Source organism: Saccopteryx leptura, chromosome 4 (assembly GCF_036850995.1).
Source record: "Saccopteryx leptura isolate mSacLep1 chromosome 4, mSacLep1_pri_phased_curated, whole genome shotgun sequence".
NCBI classification, from domain to species: Eukaryota; Metazoa; Chordata; class Mammalia; order Chiroptera; family Emballonuridae; genus Saccopteryx; species Saccopteryx leptura.
In genome coordinates, this window is record NC_089506.1 from 198,336,084 (window position 1) to 198,363,931 (window position 27,848).

The window sequence follows — 27,848 nt, forward strand, 5'->3', positions numbered from 1 at the left end:
CTGGCTTGAGCAAGGGGTTACTTGGTCTGCTGAAGACCCGCGGTCAAGGCACATATGAGAAAGCAATCAATGAACAACTAAGGTGTTGCAATGTGCAACGGAAAACTAATGATTGATGCTTCTCATCTCTCCCTTCCTGTCTGTCTGTCCCTGTCTATCCCTCTCTCTGACTCTCTCTCTGTCTCTGTAAATAAATAAAAAGAAAGACATTAAAACAAAAAAAACAAAAAAATGAGCAGAGCATTTTTTAATGATGAATAGACACTTCTCCAAAGAGCACAGATGGCCAAAAGACATATGAAAAAATGCTCAATGTTACGAATCATCAGAGAAATTCACATTAAAACCACAATGAGATATCACCCCACACCTGTCAGAATGGCGCTCATCAATATACGTATCAACAAGAAGTACTGGCAAGGATGTGAAGAAAAGGGAACTCTCATGCACTGTTGGTGGGAATGCAGATCGGTGCAGCCACTATAAACAGTATGAAAGGTCCTCAAAAATTAAAAATGGAACTGCCTTCTGACTCAGCAATTCTATTTCTGGATATATATCTGAAAAAAACCCAAAACACTGATCCAAAAGAATATATGCATCCTTATGTTCAATGCAGTGTTATTATACAATACCCAAGCTATGGAAGCAACCCAAGTCCCATCAACAGACAATGACTGGATACAGAAGTTGTGGGACATATATGCAATGGAATATTATTTGGCTATAATAAAGAATAAAATCTTGAATAAAATCTTGCCTGACCAGGAGGTGTCGCAGTGGAGAGTGCTGACCTGGAACGCTGAGGACCCAGGTTTGAAACCCTGACGTTGCCTGACCAGGCAGTGGCGCAGTGGATAGAGCGTCAGACTGGGATGCAGAAGGACCCAGGTTCGAGACCTCGAGGTCGCCAGCTTGAGCATGGGCTCATCTGGTTTGAGCAAAGCTCACCAGCATGGACCCAAGGTCGCTGGCTTGAGCAAGGGGTCACTCGGTCTGCTGTAGCCCCGCGGTCAAGGCACATATGAGAAAGCAATCAATGAACAACTAAGGTGTCGCAACAACAAAAAAGAAACCCTGACATTGCCAGCTTGAGTGCAGACTCACCCGGTTGAGCATGGGGTCGCCAGCTTGAGTTTAGGATTATAGACATGATCACTAGCTTGAGCCCAAAGGTAGATGGCCTGAAGTCCAAGGATGCTGGCTTAAGCAAGGGGTCACTGGCTCAGCTGGAGCCCCACAGTCATAGCACATATGAGAAGTATTCAATGAACAACTAAAATGCTGCAACGAGTTGATGCTGCTTAGCTCTCTCCCTTCCTGCCTGCCTGACTATCTCATGTGTGGCAAAGGAAGGGAAGAGATGGGAAGGGAAGGGAAAGGGAAAGGAAAAGAAAGAAGGAAGAAAAAAAGAAAGAAAGAAGAATGAAATCTTACCATCTGCAGCAGCATGAATGAACCAAGAGGGTATTAGGCTAAGTGAAATATGTCAATCAGAGAAAGACAATCACGATCCAATTTTACTTACACGTGGAATCTAAAGAGCAAACAAAACTGAAACAGACTCATATAAAGAACAAAAACATAAAAGGATTAAGAAGTACAGATTGTTAGTTACAAAACAATCACAGGAATGTAAAGTACAGCATAGGGAATGTAGTAAATAATATTCTAATAACTGGCCCTGGCCGTTTGGCTCAGCGGTAGAGCGTCGGCCTAGTGTGCGGAGGACCCGGGTTCGATTCCCGGCCAGGGCACACAGGAGAAGCGCCCATTTGCTTCTCCACCCCTCCACCGCGCTTTCCTCTCTGTCTCTCTCTTCCTCTCCCGCAGCCAAGGCTCCATTGGAGCAAAGATGGCCCGGGCGCTGGGGATGGCTCTGTGGCCTCTGCCTCAGGCGCTAGAGTGGCTCTGGTCGCAACATGGCGACGCCCAGGATGGGCAGAGCATCGCCCCCTGGTGGGCAGAGCTTCGCCCCATGGTGGGCGTGCCAGGTGGATCCCGGTCGGGCGCATGCGGGAGTCTGTCTGACTGTCTCTCCCTGTTTCCAGCTTCAGAAAAATGAAAAAAAAAAAAAAAAAATTCTAATAACTGTATGGAGCCAGCTGGTTACTGGAAATATCAAGGGGAACACTTTGTAAAGTACGTGACAGTCTAACCATTATGGTGTACACCTAAAACTAATACAAAATAATACTAAATGTATACTCTAATTGAAAAAAGAAAAAAAAATTAACCATCATCTCCTTCCCCTCCTACACAAAAATAAAATCTCAAAACTGAAAAGCCTTGAGAAGTTGCTATATCCAGCCTTATGAGCCATGTATAAAGATACCAGAGCTTAATGAGTCCCTACTAGGAACAGGAAGCCTGCCTTGGTAGATCACCCTATCCAACAGGTTCAATCCATTAAAGCTTTAGGAAGTCACCACCTCACGGGCTCCCACACATGAAGGGGAAGGCTTCATAACCAGGGTAGAAAATCTGATTGACCATCTTATCTCAGAAACTATCAGGACTGATCTCAGTATGCCTCACATCATCCCTTTTATTTGTCACTGCCAAAAGGTCAAATTCCCTAAGTCATTCATCATCACATGAATCTCATACTGCTCTGTACTTTCCATTAAAATCTCATTTCTTGCCTGACCAGGCGGTGGTGCAGTGAATAGAGCGTCGGACTGGGATGCAGAGGACCCAGGTTCGAGACCCCGAGGTCGCCAGCTTGAGCGTGGGCTCATCTGGTTTGAGCAAAGCTCACCAGCTTGGACCCAAGCTCACTGGCTGAGCAAGGGGTTACTCAGTCTGCTGTAGCCCCACGGTCAAGGCACATATGAGAAAGCAATCAGTGAACAACTAAGGTGTCGCAATGAAAAACTGATGATTGATGCTTCTCATCTCTCTCTGTTCCTGTCTGTCTGTCCCTGTCTATCCCTTTCTCTGACTCTCTGTCTCTGTAAAATAAAATAAAATAAAATCTCATTTCTCAATTCCTCTCCCCTATCACCCAGCCCTCTGTATATCCCCTGAAATTCCTACTCATTGATCAACAAGCTCTTAATGTTTAAAGTCTTTTCTGCCTTCTTTAGCTGTTCCCTAACATGAATTCCCCTTCATCTCATTCAAATGGAGATACTTTTTTTTGTCTCAATCTCATTTGTCAAAGCCAGAAAATTCTTTCCGTTTTCATTTTTGCTTTCAAGACTTTGCTGCTCTTTCCTTCTTGCAAAACTTCCTGCAGGTGTGTCGCAATATAATTATACATGCCCCAGTCATCACTCCTGTTGTTACCAACCTTATAAGCACACTTACTGTCAAGCTCTCACACCCTTTCACTCAAGGAAGCCCTTAGCTTCTTGCTCAGGCTTCCTGTCCTTCCCAATTCCAATCATCTTTTTGTGAGACTTCAACATCACATAGATGAACTATCCAACCACATCAATTACCCCCTTACTAACCCCAACTCAGTTATCCACTCCCATGACCAAACCTTCCACCCTGTTGTTACCAATAGGACATCAAACCATAGATTTAAGAAGTGCTGATTCCCAAACAGGACATATAAAGAAAAACACATGCAAGCACATCCTACTAAAACTGCAGAAAACAAAAGAAAATTAGACATCTTAAAAGGCACCAGAGAGCCTGACCAGGCGGTAGCGCAGTGGATAGAGCATCGAACTGGGATGCGGAGGACCCAGGTTCGAGACCCCGAGGTCACCAGCTTGAGCGCTGGCTCATCTGGTTTGAGCAAAGCTCACCAGCATGGACCCAAGGTTGCTGGCTCCAGCAAGGGGTTACTCGGTCTGCTCTAGCCCCGCAGTCAAGGCACATATGAGAAAGCAATCAATGAACAACTACGGTGTCACAACGAAAAACTAATGATTGATGCTTCTCACCTCTCTCCGTTCCTGTCTGTCCCTATCTATTCCTCTCTCTCTCTCTGTCTCTGGAAAAAAAAAAAAAAAGCACCAGAGAGGGGGGAAAAAAGACACATTAATCTTCAATCAGTAACAAGACTGACAGCTAAAGCCAACAGAAATAGAAGTAAAAAAACAATGAATGACCAGTCTACAATTCTATTGTTTTTGTTTGTTTGTTTGTTTTTTGTATTTTTCTGAAGCTGGAAACGGGGAGGCAGTCAGACAGACTCCCGCATGTTCCCGACTGGGATCCACCCGGCATGCCCACCAGGGGGCAATGCTCTACCCATCTGGGGCGTTGCTCTGTTGCAACCAGAGCCATTCTAGCGCCTGAGGCAGAATCCACAGAGCCATCCCCAGCGCCTGGGCAAACTTTCCTCCAATGGAGCCTTGGCTGCGGGAGGGGAAGAGAGAGACAGAGAGGAAGGAGAGGGGGAGGGGTGGAGAAGCAGATGGGCGCCTCTCCTGTGTGCCCTGGCCGGGAATCAAACCCGGGACTCCTGCACGCCAGGCCAACGCTCTACCACTGAGCCAACCGGCCAGGGCCTTTCTTTTTCTTTTAACAAGAGGAAGGGAGGTGGGGAGAGGGAGAAGAATGAGAGAGAGAGAAATATCAATTTGTTTCACTTATTTATGCATTCATTGGTTGATTCTTGTATGTGCTCTGACTGGGAATCAAACACACAAACTTAACATATTGGGACGACACTCTAATAAACTGAGCAACCCAGCCAGGGCCAGCCTACAATTCTATATCCAAGTCTAAATATGATTTGAAAATGAAGATATTGTTTTCAGATGAATAAAAACTGAACTTGTTCACTAGTAGACACACAGTAAAAAAGTTTTTCAGGCAAAAGAAATGAGGCAGAGCTAAATGAATACTGACTACAAAAAATAATTCAGATGTCTTATGAAATAACACATATATGTAGAACTAAACTGACAAAAAGGTCCAAGAGAAATAGATGAAGCATAAATATTCCAAAGTCCATGAACTGACAGAGAAATGACAAAACTATTAATTTATACTAGACTTCAATAATTCAATAATGCTTGGTATAATCTTAAGGGCAGTAATTGAAATGATATTAAGAAATGTATATGAATAAGTAAATGATTAAGATAATATAGTAGGTAAAAATGGAATATGAAAATATATTTGAATAATCCAAGAGAAGATAAAGAAAAATGAGATACCTTTTTTTGCCTCACAGAACTGGGGGGAGAACTAGAAATTGTTAGATGTTATTTTTAAATCCAAATATGTAAGCCTGACCAGTGGTGGCACAGTGGATAGAGCATTGTCCTGGGACATTGAGATCCTTGTTCCAAAACCCTGAGGTCTCTGGCTTGAGCACAGGCTCACCAGCTTGAGTGCAGGGGTGCCGACTTGAGCATGGTATCATCAACAGGATACCATGGTCGCTGGCTTAAGCCCAAAAGTCGTTGGCTTGAGCAAGGGATCACTGGCTTGGCTAGAGACCCCCACCTCGGTCTAGGAATGTATAAGAAGCAATCAATGAGCAACTAAAGTGCCACAGCCACGAGTTGATGCTTTGCATCTCTCTCCCTTCTCCTCCTTCTCACTCTCTCTCAAAAATAATAATCATCCAAATATATCAGTAACTAAGCTGACCTCATAAAAGTTCTATTAAAATGCCTACTGAAAATACTACTATCAACACTTGTAGAATGTAACTAACACCGTGTTTAGAGGGTTTTATAACCATAAGTGCATGTATTAGTGATCCAAGTATCAATCTCAAAATATTAGAAAAATCACAGCAAATTAAACCTCCCTGAGAGGAAGAAACTAATAAATATAGGAAGTCAAGGAAATAGAAAACAAAAGTATAATGGCACATATCAAAGATAGTAAAAGGGTTTACTGCCTAGAAGACCCATCTTTAACTTAAAAAAGAGAAAAACAGTATCAGGAATGAAAAAGGGCACACCACTTACAAAAGCTACTTAATCTTGAGATCCCAGCTTCTGGTACTTGACCAGGTTACAGCTTCTCCACACCTCGTCAGCTTGCTAGGTTTCATACTGTCATTCAACCAAGCTCCTTTCTGTGAGAACTTTTATCTCACATTCTGTACATACGTTTTGTGCTAATGAATTACTGTGTCTACTGTACTAGTCTATGCTCCATGTGGAGGGGTCATTCACTATTTTAGTACCCAAAGTCTAGCACAATGCATGTAGTAGGGTAGGGACTCAATAATCATTTATTCAACAAATACTGAGTGCTCACCCTGTAACTGGTACCATTTTAGGTGCTCAGAATACAATGAACAAAATACACAAAATTCTATGCCCTCATGGAGTTTACATTCTAATGGAAGGAGAGACAAGCAAATAAGTAAAATATATGTCAGATGAGGATAAACAAAGCAGGGAAAAGTGATTTTTTCCCAATAACACTACATTTGTTCATTTTAAACACTATGTTTAACACACTACATTTAAAATTTAAAGTGAGATGGTGAGGGAAGGCCTCCCTGGGGTGAAAAAGTAAACCATGCCTACCTGGCAGGTTTGAGGAACAGTCAGGAAGTATGAATGGAACAGATTGAGCAAATGGAAGAACGGAAAAGTAACAGACAAAATTAAAAAAAAATCAGGATGAAGGGTAGCAGATCATGTGTCTAGGCCACTATTATGCCTTTTACTCTGAATGAAATAAGAGACCTAATTTGTGGCTTAGGCCAATGTTTTTTGTTTGTTTGTTTGTTTGTTTTTGTATTTTTCCAAAATTAGAAGCGGGGAGGCAGTCAGACTCCCATATGTGCCTGACCAGGATCCACCTAGCATGCCCACCAGGAGGCAATGCTCTGCCCATCTGGGGCGTTGCTCCATTGCGGCCAGAACCATTCTAGCGCCTGAGGTGGAGGCCATGAAGCCGTGCTCAGCACCTGGGCCAACTTTGCTCCAATGGAGCCCTGGCTGTGGGAGGGGAAGAGAGAGACAAAGAGGAAGGAGAGGGGGAGGGGTGGAGAAGCAAATGGGCACTTCTCCTGTGTGCTCTGACTAGGAATCGAACCCAAGACTTCCACAAACCAGGCTGATGCTCTACCACTGAGCAAACTGGCCAGGGCTGGGCCACTGTTACATTTTAAAAGGATTGCTCTGGCTGTAGTGTTGAAAACAGTCTATGAGGTAGAAAGGTGGAAACAAGGAGTTCAGTCACAAGGCTACTGAAATAATCTCAGAAAGAGATTACGGCAGCTTGGACCAGATGACAGCAATGGAGGTGGTGAGAAATGGTTATACTCAGAATAAATTTTGAAGGTAGAGCCACCAAGCCTTGCTCACAAAACTTTGGGAAAATAATCAGAGAGAATTCAAGAATTCAGTTTGAACACATCAAATTTGACTTGTCTTTTATATATCCAAGTAGATTTGTCAGGTAGACAACTGGATATATGAATTTGTAGTTTAAGCTAGAAACAAAAATCTGGTATTTAAAGTCATGAGACTACATGATATCATCAAGTAACCTCTGATAAAAGAATCAATTTATCAACCAATAACTAGTAAACACATGACTGTTAGCCATCACAGTTTTCAAAGCTGAAAAAGTGGTGTGGAACTTTGAGGCCTTGTGCTTCTGTTGAAGTGAAATCACAACTATGATGTTTATTTTTTATTTTTTGTATTTTTCCGAAGTTAGAAGCGGGGAGACAGACAGACACACACATGCGCCCCCAGGATCCACCCAGCATGCCCACCAGGGAGTGATGCTGTGCCTGTCTGGGGTGTTGCTCGGTTGCAGCTGGAGCCATTCTAGCGCCCGAGGCAGAGGCCATGAAGCTGTCCTCAGCGCCCGGGCCAACTTTGCTACAATGGAGCCGTGGCTGCAGGAGGGTAAGAGAGAGATAGAGAGGAGGGAAGGGGGAAGGGGGAAGAAGCAGATGGGTGAGTCTCCTGTGTGTCCTAACCAGGAATCAAACCTGGGACTTCCACATGCAGGGCCGATGCTCTACCACTGAGCTAATCGGCCAGGGCCTGATGTTTGTTTTATTTTTTAAAAAAAATCTTTGTCTTCAGATATTCCCAAATACCACCTTCATGAAAAAATACAGTATAGAGTTTCCTCAAAATATTAAAAATAGAATTGCCTTTTGACCCAGCAATCCCACTGCTAGAAATATATCCTAAGAATCCTGAAACACTAATTCAAAAGAATATATGCAGCTCCATGTTCACTGCAGCATTATTTACAATATAACTAAGATCTGAAAACAGCCCAAGTGCCCATCTCTGGATGAGTGGATAAAAAAGCTGTAGTACATTTACACAACGGAATACTATGTAGCCGGAAATAGGAAATCTTACCTTTTGCAACAGTATGGATGGACCTGGAGATTATTACCCTAAGTGAAATAAGCCACTAAGAGAAAGACAAGTACCATATGATCTCACTTAAATGTAGAATCTAGTGAACACAATAAACTGATGAATAAAATAGAAAAAGAGGCATGGATACATGGAACATATGGACAGCAATCAGAAGGGAGGGCGAGGGTTCAAAGGAGGTAAAAGGATTAGTCAAAAAATATATATTCATAACACATAGACAAAGACAACAGGGTGGCAAAGCCAGAGGGAAGGTGGGGGCGAGCGGGGTGGGGGGAGTATGTGGAGGTGGGCAACAGAAAAAATGAATGAGACTTTGCTTGGGGAGGAAGGTCCACGATGTGGTGTGCAGATGGTGTTGAGTTGTACACCTGAAATTTGTATGGTTTTGTGAACCAATGTCATCCCAATAAGCTTTTTAAAAATAGCCAATGTTAAAGCAAGGGAAGTTTCCTCTTAATTTGTTCTCCAAAGTTGGTAGATTTCCCTTTAAACTGGCATCATGCTACCTGCACTCTATATTATACTTGAAATGGATGGTGTACATATCATATCAAATGCTGGCTGAAACAAAGTACCCTTTGTGAAATGTTTGAAGATCATCCCAACTGTTCATTTTTATAGGTTTCATTTCTCTTTTTTTAAAATTCATTTTAGAGAGGAGAGAGAAAGGGAGAGAGAGAGACAGAGAGGGAGAGAGAGAGCGGAGAGAGAGACAGAGAGGGAAGGTGGGGAGGAGCTGGAAGCATCAACTCCCATACGTGCCTTGACCAGGCAAGCCCAGGGTTTCGAACCGGCGACCTCAGCATTTCCAAGTTGACGCTTTATCCACTGCGCCACTACAGGTCAGGCTATTTTTTTAGATTTTATTTATTCATTTCTAGAAAGAAAGGAGAGAGAGAGAAGGGGGGAGGAGCAGGAAGCATCAACTACCCTATGCGCCTTGACCAGGCAAGCCCAGGGATTCGAACCAGCAACCTCAGTGTTCCAGGTTGACGCTTTATCCACTGTGCCATCACAGGTCAGGCCATTTTTATAGGTTTTAACTGGAAATGAACCTGGATCATCAGAAATGTATGTCTTTGAACAATATTAATATTGTCTCTCCTATGTAAAGCTGCTTACACCAAGTTTCATGTTGGCAATTATGTCTTGGTAATTTCTAAAGGAGCCATATTAATTCCTTTACTTTGTTTGCTATAGGAATATTGCTGAAAACATTGTTCTTTATGTGAAACCCCTACAAGAGATTTATTTTATAATTAATGGGAAAAATTTAGCTTTTCCTGAAGATTTATAGGCAATGTTTCTAAGGTAAGATTGCCAAAAAGTATATATAATGTTTGATCTTGTCTATATCTTCTAGAACAGTGGTCAGCAAACTCATTAGTCAACAGAGCCAAATATCAACAGTACAACGATTGAAATTTCTTTTGAGAGTCAAATTTTTTAAACTTAAACTATATAGGTAGGTACATTCCTTATTGAGGTAGCACCTGCATATGGTATTTTGTGGAAGAGCCACACTCAAGGGGCCAAAGAGCTGCATGTGGCTCATGAGCCATGGTTTGCCGACCGCTGTTCTAGAACAAAAAAAGCTAAAATAGAAAAAAAAAATCACACCAATGGTTGGTTATCTTTGAGAGGTTGGGCGTGTGGAGTGGAGGATTGACTGGCAAGAGGCATGATGAAACTTACCATGGTTAAGATCTCTGAAAAGTGACACTATGAACAAAGAATTATGACTGGACTCTACCCACTAGAGGTCATTATCATTCCACAGTTGAGACAACCAAAACTATCTCCAGAAATTGTCAAATGTTCCTTGGGAAGCAAAATCACCCCTAATTGAAGGAGTACCACTGCCCTATATCTTTTTTTTTTTTAACAGAGACAAGAGAGAGAGGCAGAGAGAGGAATAGATAGGGACAGACAGGAACAGAGATGAGAAGCATCGATTTTTTTTCGTTGTGGAACTTTTAGTTGTTTATTGGTTGCTTTCTCATACGTGCCTTGACCGTGGGGCTACAGTAGACCGAGTAACCCCTTGCTTAAGCCAGCAACCTTGGGTCCAAGCCAGTGAGGTTTGCTCAAACCAGATGAGTCCGCATTCAAGCTGGTGACCTCGGGGTCTCGAACCTGGGTCCTCCGCATCCCAGTCTGACACTCTATCCACTGCGCCACATCAGGCTGCCCTATATCTTGATAGAGTTTTGGCTCACACAGGTCTATACATGTCTAAGATCAGAGAACAGACTTAAAATCTGCACATTGTATTGTATGTATTTTTGACTCAAAAGAAAACTGTAAATAAATAATAAGCTCTAGTTAATGATATGCATGCTAAAATATTTAGGAGAAAGTTTTTAGAGATGGTTGGACAGTGATTTGTATAAGCATGTTATAATGCAATACGGTAAAATGTTAATGGTAGAATATAAGTGATGGGTATATAGGCACTCTATAAAAATCTTTAAACTTTTCTGTATGTTTGATCATTTTCATAATAAAATGTTGGTAAGTCTCATTTTCTAACTACCTACATTAATCAGAAGACTCCCAATGAAGCCAGCTGAAACATGTCCATCGAAAAGTATCAGCTGTTGAGTAAATACTGTGAGACTGTGGAGAGAGCCACAGTTACACCACTCAGTATGTGGTTCTTAATGACTTCTTGCAGAAGGAAGTACACTGGCATCACTAATAAATTACATTTGTAAAATAACACCTTATAAACATTTAAGAACCATTTACGTCAACTTTAAATGCTCTGAAATTTCAGTTAAAACAGTAGATACTTGAAAGATTCTTTCATAAATACATTGTCAAATATTTAAAAATTAAAGTGCAACAATGACTATAAGTTATGGTATGTCTTATTATTTTCTAATCAGGTATTCTTTTATCTTACTATTATATAGAAATGTATCTCAATAGTGTATAATGTGCTCTGCTGTGTTACATAATAGGTATCAAATCCTTTAAAAAGATACAGTGAAACTGGTTATTTTCTACATATAAGTATTAGCCTATGATTTTATTGGAGGTGATACTGTCCATTGCCATTCAAAGCATGAGTCTCAAACCAGTAAAGGACTATGAACTATTTGTTATGAATTCATGATGAGATCAGTTCATAAACTGACAGTAAGCACTTAGAAGCTTTTTACAGAAGTTTGACATTGTCGTGTCAGCAAAGCGCATAATTTGTAGATGTGTCTTGTTGATCAGAATATGAAAGATGTTTTCAAAGTCACAAGGTGAGTTGCATATAGCATGATGTGTATTAGACATAGTGAATCGGGTTACATGTCAACTACCTAAAGGTTTATAAAAAGCTTGAAAATGCACAGGTTTATTCATTTTTATAACTAGTTAATTTTACAAACATTTTTAATCTTAATCCTGGTTTTTAATTTATAATTTAACATCATTAGATATGTTAGAAAAGAAAATTCATATTATTTTAACCTAATAAACATATGGACAAACAAGCTTCAGTGGATTTTTCAGCATCTTTTGGTGGAAAAGACATACTTTTTCTGAATGTACCACGGCAGGAAGCCAAAGGAGGGTGAAGAAAGTGATTCTGAACAGATAAAGACCAAACAAGGCCTACTTCACCCAGGGGTATAATTCCTTATACACTGAGTTCAGTTTTGTACCCAGAATGGATGGTAAAGTACCAACATCACAGTATGTTAAATACTAAGATATACTGGTAAATGGAACAACAAAACCATCAAAATTTAAGAACACTTAATTTAAAAAGCTAATAGAGGCCTGACCAGCTGGTGGCGCAGTGGAGAGCGTCAGACTGGGATGCAGAAGGACCCAGGTTCGAGACCCCGAGGTCGCCAGCTTGAGCGCTGGCTCATCTGGTTTGAGCAAAAGCTCACCAGCTTGGACTCAAGGTCGCTGGCTCAAGCAAGGGGTTACTCGGTCTGAAGGCCCACGGTATGAGAAAGTAATCAATGAACAACTAAAGTGTCGCAACGAAAAACTAATGATTGATGCTTCTCATCTCTCTCCGTTCCTGTCTGTCCCTATCTATCCCTCTAGCCCTCTCTCTGTCTCTATAAAAAAAAAAAAAAAAAAAAGCTAATAGAGGCCTTGGCCGGTTTGCTTGGTGGTAGAGCATCAGCTGGCATGTGGATGTCTTGGGTTCAATTCCTAGTCAGGGCACACAGGAGAAGCAACCATCTGCTTCTCCATGGCCCTTCTCTTCCCCTCCCACAGCCATGGCTCGATTGGTTCAAGCACATTACCCTGGGCCCTGAGGATGGCTCCATGGAGTCTCCTCCTAAGGCACTAAAAATAGCTCGGTTGTAAGCATGGCCCCAGATGTGCAGACCATCGGCTCCAGACAAGAGTTACCGGGTGGATCCCTGTTCTGGCGCATGTGGGGGTCTATCTCCCCTCCTGTCACTTGGAAAAGAAGGGAAAAAAACTAACAGAAATAGATATCCAATATTCTTTTTTCTTGTGAATTTGTTCTTATTGGGATGCAGGGGAGGGGTCGCTGGGCGGTCATGCCCCACTGGGCCTGTTCATTCTAATCCTTGGATGGCTTTTGGAGCTTTTTCTTTTCTTGGAGCTTCTGCTCTTGCTGCCAGTAGCCTCTTCAGGTCCACTGCTGAGGCTCCTCTTTGAAGAGAATTTCCTCTTTTTCTTGGGAACACTCCTGTTTCCTCAATATTTCATCCATAAATGTTTGTTTTACAGACTTCCTGTACTAGCACTTTGGATTGCTAAGACTAAAATGCTAAATACAAGTACTGTCAAGAAACAAATGAACATGACCTGACCTGTACAGGCCTCTGCCATGCAGGGATGGCCAGTCCTGGTGTCTGAGTGATTCCCAGGGCCCAGCAAAGGGACCAGGTTTCCAGAGCCCTGAAGACAAGGGCTAACACCCCAAAATAGGGACTCATTTTCCACTTTACTTTCACTGGCTGAGCAGCTGCCAAGAACAAAGGCTATATCTCTGGATACCTGGCAAACAAATGTAGTATTGCCTCATGAATTGATTGCTTCTTTGAGGTGCCCATAAGGTTATTTGGGAAGAAGCTTTGACAGCAAGTGGAGGAACAGCTATCCTTCTGTGTTAGAGAGATTCCATGAAAGAATGTCGTGGTCATGAAGGAGTGAACCGTTCAGAGGAAGCGGCTGCTGAGATTATTAGGAAGCTGGAGAAAGTATAAGAAATGCTTGAAGAGAGAAAAGAAATGACCAGCTGCAAATGCTCTCAGGCTTCTGAAAGCAGCAGCAGTACGGAGGAGTGCAAGGAAGGAGACAGGTGCTGAGAGAACTAGCTCAAGAGCCCAGAGAGCTGGTTGGAGCACACACCAGTCCACTGGGCAAGTGTTCTGTCCTCAGCTACCTCTCAGGAGTCCTCAACAAGAGGAGACAAGTGAAATACCCAAGAAGAAAAAGCAAACGCACCTGAGGAGAATTAAAGACCCACCTGTCTCTTTATCCAAATCCAAGAAAAAAAATTTTTTCCAAGAAGAAATTGGTTAGTTAGTTGTGATCTTAAGGAGATAGTTGGCAGTGCAACAAAGCTGTATTTTAAAGTGGAAGTCTTCCCAATAAGAAGAAATCTTTCCCCAAAGAGGAACCAGTTAGTGATCCTGAAGAGGCAGGAAAAAGGAAATGTCCCCAAGTGAAAGGACATTCTCTTCCAAAGAGGACTCCCTCAGCAGTGGACCTGAAGAGGCTGCCAGCAGCAAGAGCAGCAGCTCTAAGAAAAAGCTCGGAAAGCCATCCCAGGAAGATTAGAATGAACGGTTCCCTGGTGGGGTATAACCTCCCACAGTGACACTTCCTGACCCATCCTTTATATCCCAATAAAAACAAATTCACAAGAAAAAAAAGAACAAGCAAATAATTACATCAAAAATATTCATTGAAAATACTAACTAAATCTTCACTTTCCAATGACAGTGCAGCTCGCCACATTTATAAACTAATGATATGGAAGACCAATTTACAAAACAGTATTTGCAAAGTGTTTTTCATTGCATCTTGGCAAGTTCACAGATACCACTACTGTGCTACCGGAATATGACGGTGGTATGAAGGAAGAGTTCTTGTTCTCAGTTTTACAGCCAACTAACACAATTAGCTTTGAACTGAGCAAAACTATGAATTACACCATCAACAAAAGTGGTCTATAGTTTGTAAAGAAGAATGTTCCCAATGGCACACCTGCAATTACAAGAAAACATTCTGGAGTAATTTCCCAGATTAAAGGGTACCAGAAAGCAAGTCAACAAACACATTGCTTCTTTCAATGACAAAATGTTGGTACAAAAAAAGTTGAACACAGTATATGTAGAATCACGATAAAAATAATAAAATATAAATGCTAAAGAATTATAGATTATTCTCTTTATAAAGAAGTACCTCATAAATGACTGCTAATGAATTAATGTTAAAACAATGTCAAACCTGACAAGGTGGTGGCACAGTGGATAGAGCGTTGGACTGGGATGTGGAGGACCCAGGTTCGAGACCCTGAGGTTGCCAGTTTGAGCGTGGACTCATCTGGCTTGAGCAAAAAGCTCACCAGCTTGGACCCAAGGTCACTAGCTTGAGCAAGGGGTTATTCGGTCTGCTGAAAGCCCATGGTCAAGGCACATATGAGAAAGCAATCAATGTACAACTAAGGTGTCCCAACGAAAAACTGATGATTGATGCTTCTCATCTCTCTCCTTTCCGGTCTGTCTGTCCCTATCTATCCCGCTCTCTGACTCTCTCTCTGTCTCTGTTAAAAAAAACAAACAAACCCAAAAAACAAAAAACAAACAACAAAAAAAAAAACAATGTCAATATTGAAATATTGGTTATTCAAAGAAAGTTAAATTATAGAACATAGTGATTCTGCAAGATAAAAAATAAGTTTGGTTCTAATAAAAGATGTCAACTGAATAAACCAGTATGTAGTATCTTCTGTATTTTTAATGATCTTTAAGATTGTAATAAGACCCCTATTACAAATGGGTAATTACAGAATAGGCAAAGGAATATAAAGGACAGCATTGGGAATACAATCAATAATATTTTAATAACTATGTGTGGTGCCAGGTGGATACTGATAATATTGTGAAGAACTCTTTGTCAAGTATGACTTTGTAACCACTATGCTGTACACTTCAAACTAATACAACATAATAATGAATGTAAACTGTAACTGAAAAGTAAATATTTAGCCTGGCCTGTGGTAGTGCAGTGGATAAGTGTCGACCTGGAATCCTGAGGTTGCCAGTTCTAAACACTGGGCTTGCCAGTCAAGGCACATATGAGAAACAACTGCTTTGAGTTGATGCTTCCCTCCTCCTCCCCACCTTCTCTCTCTCTCTCTCTCTCTCTCTCTCTCTCTCTCTTCTCTTTCTAAAATTAATAAATAAAATCTTTTAAAAAAGAAAATATTTTAAAAAACAGACTTCCTTATAAGGAAGAAATGCAATATGCTTTTCAATGGCAGGTAAGGGTAAAGGGGAAAAACAAAAGTTAGAAGCTTAGAACAGTTTCTACATATTATTACCATATATATTATAAATGTAACAGAACATTTTGAAATTTAATTTTCTAATCAAAGGAGATCCACAGATAGGAAATATAATATAATTGAGCCCATTTTTTTCATTTAAAGATAACTTAACTATCAAGAGTAGAAACTGTTGGAATTGGCTGCTGCTGAAAGATAAAGGATAGACCTGGATAAAATGCTAAATGAATATGCTGAGCTTGATGAAACTACTTTTTAAGATTTTTTTCTTCCAATCCCACCAATATAAGTCAGTAATAATGGCTTCTGTAAATGAGTGTTACTAAACCAAAGCATAGCAACAGTTTAGCTATATGTTATCCATGAAAGTAGTGCTGTCTTCAATTTAACCTAGACAGGTGAACAAGCAAGAGGCAAGCTCATTTGTAACTATAAAACAGTGTTTGTTCAAAGTACTGTGTTAAGTTTAAAATCACCCAATTACTATTTCATAACTTTATTTAGTTACAACTGCAAAATACATGAAGTTAACAGTGTAAGAGAAAGTTGCAGTAGTAATTGGCTATACATGTAGTTTTTTTTTTTTTAAGAGTTTATTTATTTATTTATTTAATTCATTTTTAGAGAGGAGAGAGAGAGAGACAGAGAGGGGGAGAGAGGAGAGAGAGACAGAGAGAGAGAAGGGGGAGGAGCTGGAAGCATCAACTCCCATATGTGCCTTTGACCAGGCAAGCCCAGGGTTTCGAACCGGCGACCTTAGCATTTCCAGGTCGACGCTTTATCCACTGCGCCACCACAGGTCAGGCTATACATGTAGTTTTTATAATTCTTCATATTTATTTTTTTCTGATTGTATCTTTAAAATGTAATTTTGTCAGTTGAGTAAATTACTTGAGCTTGTATTTAGTATATCTGTTGTTTTCATTTATTTATTTATTTTTTTTATTTCTTTGAGAGAGAGAGAGAGAGAGAGAGACAGGAAGGGAGAAAAAAGGAGAGATAAGCATCAACTTGCAGTTGCTTCACTTAAGTTGTTTATTGATTGCTTTTCATACATGCCTGGACTGGGGACGGAGGCTCAAGCTGAGCCAGTGACCCCTTGCTCAAGCTAACAACCTTGGGCTTCAGGCCAGTGACCTTGGGCGTCTAGCTAACAACCTTTGGGCTCTAGCCAGCAACTCTGAGATCATGTCTAGGACCCCATGCTCAAGCCAAGGAGCCCACACTCTAGCCAGTCACCTTGGAGTTTCAAACTCGCCCTTAGTGTTCCAGCCCAACACTCAATCCACTGTATCACCACCAGTAAAGCTATTTTTTAAATAATTTATTTTGCAAACGTATCAGTGCATAATTGGTGGGAAAACTTTAAAAAACTTATCCTTCATCGCATTTTGAGAAGCACTGGGCTAGTTTTTAAGTAGCTACTTGTATCTTGAGTTTATTTCAACAGAGTAAATCTACATAAATCCTAAATAAATCTCTATTAATTGAGATTTTGTGGACACGTGATGTAAACAAATTTTTAAGTATTTGGAAGTTTGAAGGGTATAGGAAAATGTCTCAACCAGTTATTGATATTCACATGCAGAGTAGCTGTGGCCTCCATTTATCAGAGGAGTTAACAGGTCTGATACACAGTCTTTGTTTGTCATCAAGCCTGGACTACAGCACATTTTCATATTTAATCCAGAGTACTAGTCATTGAAACTGTTGTCTCTGATAGGGGGAAAACTGATAAAGGAAGATTCTCTTAAAAACAAGACCTATCTAGTTTAGATTAACAAACAAAAAATTGTCTTTGGAAATACCAAGATCTTCTATTATAATCTCAGACTCCCTGAGGTTCAAGTAAATATAAACCTGAAAAACAAATACCTGGCTCAGAGATCTAAAAGATCATGAACCTAGCTAACATCAATGAAATATTAGAACTTTCTTTCATGGCTATAACAAACAAACAAAACAAAACAAGTAATAGTCATAGTAGTATATACTGCTAATCAAAACGGAACTCTGGGAGGTCTACTGTGGATCATTCTGGAATGAGAAAGCAAATTTAAGCCACTCTTTTTCAAGAGAGTAATTAGCACTAGTAAGAGGGGCGAAGCCATGGAACTGGGCTGGTCCCACACCTGTGTGTAACCTATCACGGTTAAAAATTGGACAGGAAGCCCTGGCTGGTTGGCTCAGCAGTAGAGCGTCGGCCTAGCGTGCGGAGGACCTGGGTTCGATTCCCGGCCAGGGCACACAGGAGAAGCGCCCATTTGCTTCTCCACCCCTCCGCCGCGCTTTCCTCTCTGTCTCTCTCTTCCCCTCCTGCAGCCAAGGCTCCATTGGAGCAAAGATGGCCCGGGTGCTGGGGATGGCTCTGTGGCCTCTGCCTCAGGCGCTAGAGTGGCTCTGGTCGCAACATGGCGACACCCAGGATGGGCAGAGCACCGCCCCCTGGTGGGCAGAGCGTCGCCCCTGGTGGGCATGCCGGGTGGATCCCGGTCGGGCGCATGCGGGAGTCTGTCTGACTGTCTCTCCCTGTTTCCAGCTTCAGAAAAATGAAGAAAAAAAAAAATTGGACAGGATATCTTAGCTGTGGAGACCCCTCTGAGGAGCAATGGGTCCCAGCCCCAGACGAGGCTCCCCAGTGAAGAGTTCCAGGCCCTGAAAAAAAATCCCCATAATTTCTGACTGTGAAAACTAGCGATGACTGTGGCTGAATGATATGGAGGAAGAGAGGGAGGGAGAGAGGGAAAGAGTGGAAGAGAGGGAGAGGGGGGAAAAGGAGGGAAGGAAGGAGAGAGGGAAGAAGGAAAGCAGAGAAAGATAGATTGATCTATTGTTTCACTTATTTATGTATTCATTGGTTTATTCTTGTATGTGCCTGACTAGTAATGGAACCCACAACCTTGGCATAGCTGGACGATGCTCTACTAATCAAATGAACTACCCAACCAGGGCATTCCTCTTAAAGCACCGATGCACGGACTTACACTCACTGACTAATGGACTTACTTGCTCTGAGTAGCAGTGCTGGAGGAGCATCTGGAAAAACGACAGGGACCTTCCTACAGGAAAGAACTGAATTGTCTGGCTTCAAGGCAATAGTTAGAGGGGAAGCTTTCTCTCAGACAGAAGTGCTGGCAGAAGCCATTGCTCCTCTCCACACCCAGCCTGCAGGCACAGGCAGGCATCGGGTCTGAGTCTCCATCAACCTGGCTAACACCCTTCACCTACCTCTGGTGATTCCAAGGCCTTGTCCCAACCAACCTGCGGGTCCATCCAAACCACTTCCAGTGGCATGGCTCATGCTGTAGACTTTCCTAAAATCTCCCAACAGTTCACAATCCCCATATAAGCAGCATCTAGCCTCAGCATGCCCATTCATCTTGATAAGCAGCCCTAAGTCCAGTACTAATGGCAGCCAGCCTCGGTTCGCAGCTTAGCCTCTACCAGGCATACCCAAGCCCAGCACAAGTGACAACCATCTGCAAATCACCTTGTAGATCACACCAGATGGCCCTGACAGGCAGCAGGTGACCTTGGCCTACACCAGAGTCCCTTCCCAGAACCAACACACCCAGTCCCAAGCTTCAGACCATACCAAACATCACTCAACCACCTCCATAAATGACACACCCGAAGGGCAGACTCAGCAGGCACCAAAGCCGTGCTGAAGCAAATTCTGTTCCTGGGCTTAGACCTGCATAACAGCTCCTCTGCTGTAATCACAGCCAATGAGCCAGAGGGTCAACACTTCACACTGATGTTCCAATAGCAATGAAAGCTCAACTGTACAGAAGAAAAAAAAAGGATCAACTACAAAGGAGGGCACACATAACCCACACAAAGGACACACTTGGAATACCTGGCTCTAGGTCCCACAGGACACCTACTACATTAGGCCACTCTACCAAGATTGGGGGGAATAGTGGCTTTGCCTAATATAGAGAAACAACACAGGGAGTCAGCCAAAATGAGGAGACAAAGAAACATGTCCCAAATGAAAGAACAGAACCAAACTCCAGAAAAAGAACTAAATAAAACAGAGATGAGCAATCTACCAATTGCAGAGTTCAAAACACTTATTATAAGGCTTCTCAGTGAACTTAGGGGAAGAGGATATCAACCCAATGAAACTTTAACAAAGAGATGGGGAACAAAAAAGTGGAGATAGAAAACACTAAAAAGAACCAATCAGAAGTGAAAAATACACTGCAGAATTATTTTAGAAAAATACATTATAGGGAATCAACAGTAAGTAAGATAAAGCAGAGAATATAACCAGCAATTTGAAACACAGGCAAAAAACACCCAATAATATTTTAGAAAAGGATAGTTTAAGAAAAGGATATTTAGAAATATTTTAGAAAAGGATAGAGGCCTCTGAGATAACATCAAGCAAAACAACATTTTCATCAGAGGTATTAGAAAGAGAACAAGGAATTGAAAACCTATTTGAAGATATAATGTCAGAAAACCTTCCTAACCTGGTAAAAGAAATAAACGTAGAAGTCCAAGAAGTAGAGAGAGTCCCAAACAAGATGAACCCAAAGAGGCCCACACCAAGACATATCACAATTAAACTGTCAAAGGTTAAAGAAAAAGAGAGAATCTTAAAAGCAGCAAGAAAAAAGCAGTTAGTTGCCTACAAGGGAGTTCCTGTAAGACTATCAGCTGATTTCTCAAAAGAAACTTTGCAGGCCAGAAGAGATTGGCATGAAACATTGAAATGATGAAAGCAATGACCTATAACCAAGATTACACTAACCAGCAAGGCTAAAATATAGAATTAAAGGACAAATATTGGTTTGGTGACAAATCAGCACCAAACCAATATTACAAGAAATGTAAAAGGGACTTCTTTAAGAAGGAGAAAAGATAAAAAAATATAAATAAAATGGTGGCCCTGTCCGGTTGGCTCAGTGGTAGAGCGTTGCCTGGCATGTGGAAATCTGGGTTCAATTCCCAGTCAGGGCACACAGGAGAAGTGCCCATCTGCTTCTCCACCCCTCCCCCTCTCCTTCTTCTCTGTCTCTCTCTTCCCCTCTCGCAGCCAAGGCTCCATTGGAGCAAAGTTGGCCCTGGGCACTGAGGATGGCTCTGTGGCCTCCACCTCAGGCCCTAGAATGGCTCCTGCTGCAACGGAGCAATGCTCCAGATGGGCAGAGTATTGCTCCCTGGTGGGCATGCTGGGTGGATCCCAGTCAGGCGCATGCAGGAGTCTGACTGCCTCTCTGTTTCTAACTTCGGAAAAATACCCCCCAAAATAATAATAAATAAAATAAAATGGCAATAACTACACTGCTCACAAAAATTAGGGAATCAGGGAACATGCAGATACTCCAGTACTTTCAGTCTTTTTTGTATAGTGCATTTTCACCAATTAAATAAAAGCTGGTTTTGCATCTCATTTGCATAATTGAACTTTCTTTGACTTGTTTGCTCTTCTTATGTTCTTGTTTGATAAAAATATATCAGCCTGACCAGGCGGTGGTGCAGTGGAGAGAACATTAAACTGGGACACGGAAGACCCAGGTTCAAGATCCCGAGGTCGCCAGCTTGAGCACGGGCTCATCTAGTTTGAGCATAGCTCACCAATTTGGACTCAAGGTCACTGGCTCAAGCAAGGGGTTACTCGGTCTGCTGAAGGCCCATGGTCAAGGCACATATGAGAAAGCAATCAATGAACAACTAAGGTGTGACAACGAAAAACTAATGATTGATGCTTCTCATCTCTCACCGTTCCTGTCTGTCTGTCCCTATCAATCCCTCTCTCTGTGTCTCTGTAAAAAAAAAATTAATAAATAAATAAAATATATAATGTGTTCTTTTTTAATCACTTCATATTCATTTTGAAACATCCCCTAACTTTTGTGAGTAGTATACATACCTATCATAATTACTTTAGCCTGGCCTGTGGTAGTGCAGTAGATTGCGTCAACCTGGAACCTTTAGGTCACCAGTTCTAAATCCTGGTCAAGGCATATACGATGAGCAACAAGCAAGCAACAAACAAAGTGAAGCAACTATGAGTTGATACTTCTTGATTCCCCCACTTACTCCTCTCTTTGTAAAATCAATAAATAAAATCTTAAAAAAATAATTACTTTTAATGTAAATAGATTAAATGTTCAAATCAAAAGACACAGGGTAGTAGAATGAGTAAGAAAAGACTTATATGCTGTCTACAAGAGACTCACTTCAGATAAAAGACACACAGACTGAGATGGAAAAAGATCTTTTATGAAAATGAAAACAACAAAAAACTGGGGTAGCAATATTTATATCAAACAAAATACACTTTAAAGCAAAGGCTATAACTTAAAGAGACAATGAAGGAACCAGCAATTCCACTTCTGGGTATTTCTCTTAAGAAACCCAAAACACTAACTTGAAAATACATATGCATCCTTATGTTAAATGCAACATTATTTACAATGGCCAAGAAATAAAAGCAACCTAAGGGTCCATGAATGGACAAATGGATAAAGACAATGTAGTATCTATATACAATGGAATATTACTTGGCCATTAAAAAAGAATGAAATCTTACCATTTACAACAGCATGGATAGATCCAGAGGGTATTATGAGAAGTGAAAGGGTCAGAGAAAGACAAATGCCATGTGATTTCACTTACATATGGGACAAACACAAAATAAATGGACAAACAGAAAAGAAACACTCATAGACGCAAAGAACATTTTGATGGTTTCCAGATGGGAGGGTGTTGAGGCAAGAGGGTTAGACAAGGGGAAGGGATTAAGATGAGCAAATTGCCAGTTATAAATAGTTATGGGGATATAAGGTGCAGCATGGAAAATATAATCAATAATATTGTACTAACATTGTGTGGTATTAGATGGATACTAGACTTATTGGGATGATCACTTCCTAAGTTATATAAATGTCTAATCACTATGTTGTTCACCTGATACTAATATGGTATGTCAAATCAGAAAAAAAAATTAAGTCTCTTTTTTTTTTGTATTTTTCTGAAGTTGGAAACGGGGAGGCAGTCAGACAGACTCCCGCAGCGCCCAACTGGGATGCACCCGGCATGCCCACCAGGGGGTGATGCTCCGCCTATCTGGGGCATTGCTCTGTTGCAACCAGAGCCATTCTAGCTCCTGAGGCAGAGGCCACAGAGCCATCCTCAGTGCCAGGCCAACCTTGCTCCAATGGAACCCTGGCTGCGGGAGGGGAAGAGAGAGACAGAGAGGAAGGAGAGGGGGAGGGGTAGAGAAGGAGATGGGCGCTTCTCCTGTGTGCCCTGGCCGGGAATCAAACCCGGGACTCCTGCACGCCAGGCCAACACTCTACCACTGAGCCAACCGGCCAGGGCCAAGTCTCTTTTAATCTGCTCAATATCTGATAAAAAATCTGCTGACGTTCTTATGTTAATATGTACGCAATGTCTTTTCTCTCTGCCTGCTTTCCAATTTTCTCTTTATAAGTGGTTATCAGCAATTTGATTATGATATGCCTAGGTGTGGTGTCCTTTTATTTATTCTCCTTAGAACTTGTTGAGCTCCCTGGATCCGTAGGTTTCATCAAATCAGGAAATTTTCTGGTTTTTAAAAATCTTTTTGGTCCTTTCATCTTCTTGTTTTTTGGGCACCAATATATGTTAGCCCCGTGCTGGCAAACCTATGACACACGTGTCAGCACTGACACGTGTAGCCATTTTCAATGACACGTGGCCACATACCAAAGAAGTATGGGGCCGCATGCCGAGAAGGACATTTCATCCTCGGCTCCTGCACAGCCAGGTGCAGTAAGTAGCCAAGGATAAAATATTTGCTGTAGTGTAGACACTCTGTGCCAGAGGTCTGTAGGCCAAAACAACAGAACTCCGGCACAGAGCGTCTAGTTCTGGAACTTCCAGTTAGGCCGTTAGGGGATCTTTGACCTCACTTCTGGCCAGCGGAGCCGGGAGCAGCAGAATGCCGCGGGGGACGCATCTCTGGGGGCCCTGTGATAGCCATTACCAGAAACCACATAACCACAGCAACCATCATCCAATCTACTGTTCAGGGGTGTCGTGGATTTCTAATTGACCATCATTACTGAGATAAGTGAGGGGGAGGCTGGGAGAGGCGAGGGCCTGTGCTATGGGTGCCATTTCCTTTCCTGCACAGCGGCAGCCATCTTAATTTACATAATATGCAACTTGCAGAATTTCAAGACAGCATCTGGGCTCAGGTGTTTGTCGACTTGAGGTCAAAGCTTGAGAATCTAGAAAGGTGCCGCTTGGAGAATCAAGAGTGCCACTACAAACAGGAAATTTGGAGTGATTTCCTGGAACTGATTACCAAACACTTTTAGCACCCTGAAAAATATAGCAATGGCTTTACTCACAATTTTTCCCTGTACGTACTTTTATGAGATCTTATTCTCAGCATTAAATAATATCAAAACCAACAAAAGAAACAGATTGACAGATGAAGTTAATAGCACTTGCTTGGGCTTGAAGTGTACAAAATACCAACTTTCAATTAAAGATTTAGCCAATGAAATTCAGCAACCAAAAAGTCACTAATAGGCAGGTTAAAGAATTCCCCCTCCCCCTCACTTATCTTAGTTCACAGCATCCCACAAAAGTTAAATAATATCAAGACCAACAAAAGAAACCATCTGACAGATGAGCAAAGAAGTCACTAAGCAGGTAAGTTAAATAATTAGTTTTTGGTTTATTAAATACAGTTATATATTATAATTATACATTTTTGTTATTTAAACTATAAATATCGCGAAATTATGGGTTTTTTTCTCAAAGTGACATACCACCCGAGTTATGCTCGGTTTTTAGGCGAATTTTGACACATTAAGCTCAAGATTGCCCATCACTGTGTTAGCCTGTTTTTTGCCACTGATAATTTAGTAATTTTCCCCATTTTCCTGTCTCATTTTAGATAGTTTCTATTGTTACATCTTCATGTTCACTGATCTGCTGTTAGTCCCATTGGTGTATTTTTTCATTCCATTTTCATCTCTGTAAGTTCTCTGTATTTTTTATATCTTCCATTTCTCTCCCTAATGTTAATCATTTCCTTTACCTGAACATATAAACCATATTTATACTAGCTGCTTTAATGTCCTTGTTGTTAATTCCATCATCTCTGTTACTTCTGAGTCTATTTCTGTTGGTTGGTTTTTCTGATTATAGGTCATATTTTCCTGGTTCTTTGCATACCTGGTAATTTTTTATTGTATGCCAGATTATGTTTTGAGTGCTGGATTTTGACATATTCCTTTAAACCGTGCTTGACTTTGTTGTGCTATACCATCCAGTTTCTTGGAATAAGCTGTATCCTCCAAGGTTTGTTTTTATATTTTATTAGGGCAGATCCAGAGCAGCCTTTAATTTTGGGTTAATTTAGCCCTATCACCAAAAAGGCAGTACCTTTTTGATGCCCTGTGTTTACCCTGGCTACTGAGAACACAGACTGTGCCCAATCTGTTGAGTTGCAGCCGACTGTTTCCCTGTAGCATTGTTGGTTCTCTGGCTTCAGGTGCTTTCCTCACATTGTGCGTGCAGATAAGTACTCAGCCACACTTAGGAGACACCTCTGCATATTTCTGGAGGTCTCTGTGTAACATCCTCCTCTCTGGTACTCTGCCCTACAAATTATAGTTGCTTTGGCTCCTCAAACTTCTATCTCTGTTTTTCAACTCCATGAGACCACAAGGCTCTATTTGGGTTTCCCATCCCTGCTCTGCACCTGCAAACTACCTCCAGACAATAATCTGGGGCAATCATATAACTCAGTGGCTTTTCTCTTATCTCAGTGACCACAGTCCAGTGTTGCCTGTTATTCAGTGTTTGCAAACTGTTACTTTATATATATTTTAGTTTGCTAGTTATTAAAGGTAGCCAGATAAATTCAGTCCTTGTTATTCCATCATTGCTGGACAGAACAGATTTTGTAAATCAACTAGTGATTTCACTATTTCCTACTTAAAGTCTTCATCTTAGCCTTCATCCAGCTTTACCTTTTAAAATATGTGACAATGCTATCTACTTCTTTCTTCTTGGAATTTGCTCCACTCTTAACTTGGCACTATTTTAATTCTCCTACTTTTCTGATTATGACTTCTTGTTCTCGAATCCTTAAATATAGGCAAGTTTCCAAAGGCTATCCTTACCACATTTTATTCTCCATCTGTGCAGGATCTCACCATGTATAACTTCAACAAGCCCCACAACTTTATGACCTCTTTTGCTGCTGAATCTCAACAGAAGCACAAACATAACTGGCCTTGGACTTCTTCATTCATGACTAGAACACAAATAAAAAAAGCAGAATACAAAGTGTAAACCTCCACTATATTTTATTACTTTTTATTAAGGCACTTATTTACTTTTTTAATTTATTGATTTTAGAGAGAAAGGAAGGGGGTGAGAGAGACAAAAACATCATATGTGCCCTGACCAGAAACTGAACCCCACAACTGTTGCATATCATATTGGGACAACACTCTAACCAGCCAAACTATCTGATCATGGCCTCCACTACATTTTAAAATGTGAGTCTATATATGTACTTTTATATGTATATAACCAGAAAAATAAAAACCCAGAAGGTGGCTGTGGCGGGCTGGCTCAGTGGTATAGAGTCAGCCCAGTGTGTGGAAGTCCTGGGTTTGATTCCTAGTCAGGGTACACAGGAAAAGCGACCATATGCTCCTCCACCCCACCCCCTCTCTATCTCTCTGTCTTCCCCTCCCACACTGTGGCTCAAATGGTTAAAGCAAAGTTGGCCCTGGGTGCTGAGGATGGCTCCATGGCCTTGCCTCAGGCACTAAAACAGCTCACTTGCCAAGCAATGGAGCAGTGGCAGACCATTGCCTGGTAGGAGGCTTGTCGGGTAGATCGGGTCAGAGCACGATTCTGTCTCTGCCTCCCACCTCTCACTTAATTATAAAAACAAAACAAAACAGAAACAACAAAAGGTAATTCAATTAAAATGTTAATAATTATCTGGCCTGGCCTGTGGTGGTACAGTGGATGGAACATCAACCTGGAGCACCGAGGTCTCTGGTTCAAAACCCAGGGCTTGGCCAGATATGACACATAAAGACAAGTCATCAATGAACGAAAGTGAAGCAACGATGAGTTGATACTTCTCATTTCCCTACCTCTTTCACTCCTCTCTCTGTAAAATCAAAATAAAATCTTTAAAGAAATAAAAAAGGCCCTGGCCGGTTGGCTCAGCGGTAGAGCGTCGGCCTAGCGTGCGGAGGACCCAGGTTCGATTCCCGGCCAGGGCACACAGGAGAAGCGCCCATTTGCTTCTCCACCCCTCCGCCGCGCTTTCCTCTCTGTCTCTCTCTTCCCCTCCCGCAGCCAAGGCTCCATTGGAGCAAAGATGGCCCGGGCGCTGGGGATGGCTCTGTGGCCTCTGCCTCAGGCGCTAGAGTGGCTCTGGTCGCAATATGGCGACGTCCAGGATGGGCAGAGCATCGCCCCCTGGTGGGCAGAGCGTCGCCCCTGGTGGGCGTGCCAGGTGGATCCCGGTCGGGCGCATGCGGGAGTCTGTTTGTCTCTCCCTGTTTCCAGCTTCAGAAAAATGAAAAAAAAAAAAAAAAGAAAGAAATAAAAAGAGCCCTGGCCAGTTGGCTCAGTAGTAGAGTGTCGGCCTGGCGTGCAGGAGTCCCAGGTTCGATTCCCGGCCAGAGCACACAGGAGAAGTGCCCATCTGCTTCTCCACTCCTCCCCCTCTCCTTCCTCTCTGTCTCTCTCTTCCCCTCCCGCAGCCAAGGCTCCACTGGAGCAAAAAGTTGGCCCGGGTGCTGAGGATGGCTCCATGGCCTCTGCCTCAGGCACTAGGAATGGCTCTGGTTGCAACAGGGAAACACCCCAGATGGGCAGAGCATCGCCCCCTGGTGGGCATGCCGGGTGGATCCTGGTCGGGCGCATGCGGGAGTCTGTCTGACTGCCTCCCCATTTCCAACCTTCAGAAAAATACAAAAAAAAAAAAAAAAGAAAGAAATAAAAATAAACTTCAAAAAGAATGATTGTTTTATAATTTTTTGTTTTGTACATACACA

At 41.9% G+C, this 27,848-nt stretch overlaps 1 protein-coding gene and 2 non-coding genes across 3 annotated transcripts in view; 2 read left to right on the forward strand and 1 right to left on the reverse strand.

Annotated features, from left to right (window-relative positions):
- The window catches only part of VKORC1L1 (vitamin K epoxide reductase complex subunit 1 like 1), a 94,494-nt gene that overhangs the window by 38,837 nt on the left and 27,809 nt on the right, over positions 1-27,848 (reverse strand). The window lies entirely within an intron of this gene.
- On the forward strand, positions 1,682-1,757 carry TRNAT-AGU (transfer RNA threonine (anticodon AGU)). The gene has a single exon. It is a non-coding gene; the product is annotated as a tRNA-Thr (tRNA).
- Positions 13,065-13,148, forward strand: LOC136404744 (small nucleolar RNA SNORD86). Its single transcript, XR_010751440.1, has one exon. It is a non-coding gene; the product is annotated as a small nucleolar RNA SNORD86 (small nucleolar RNA).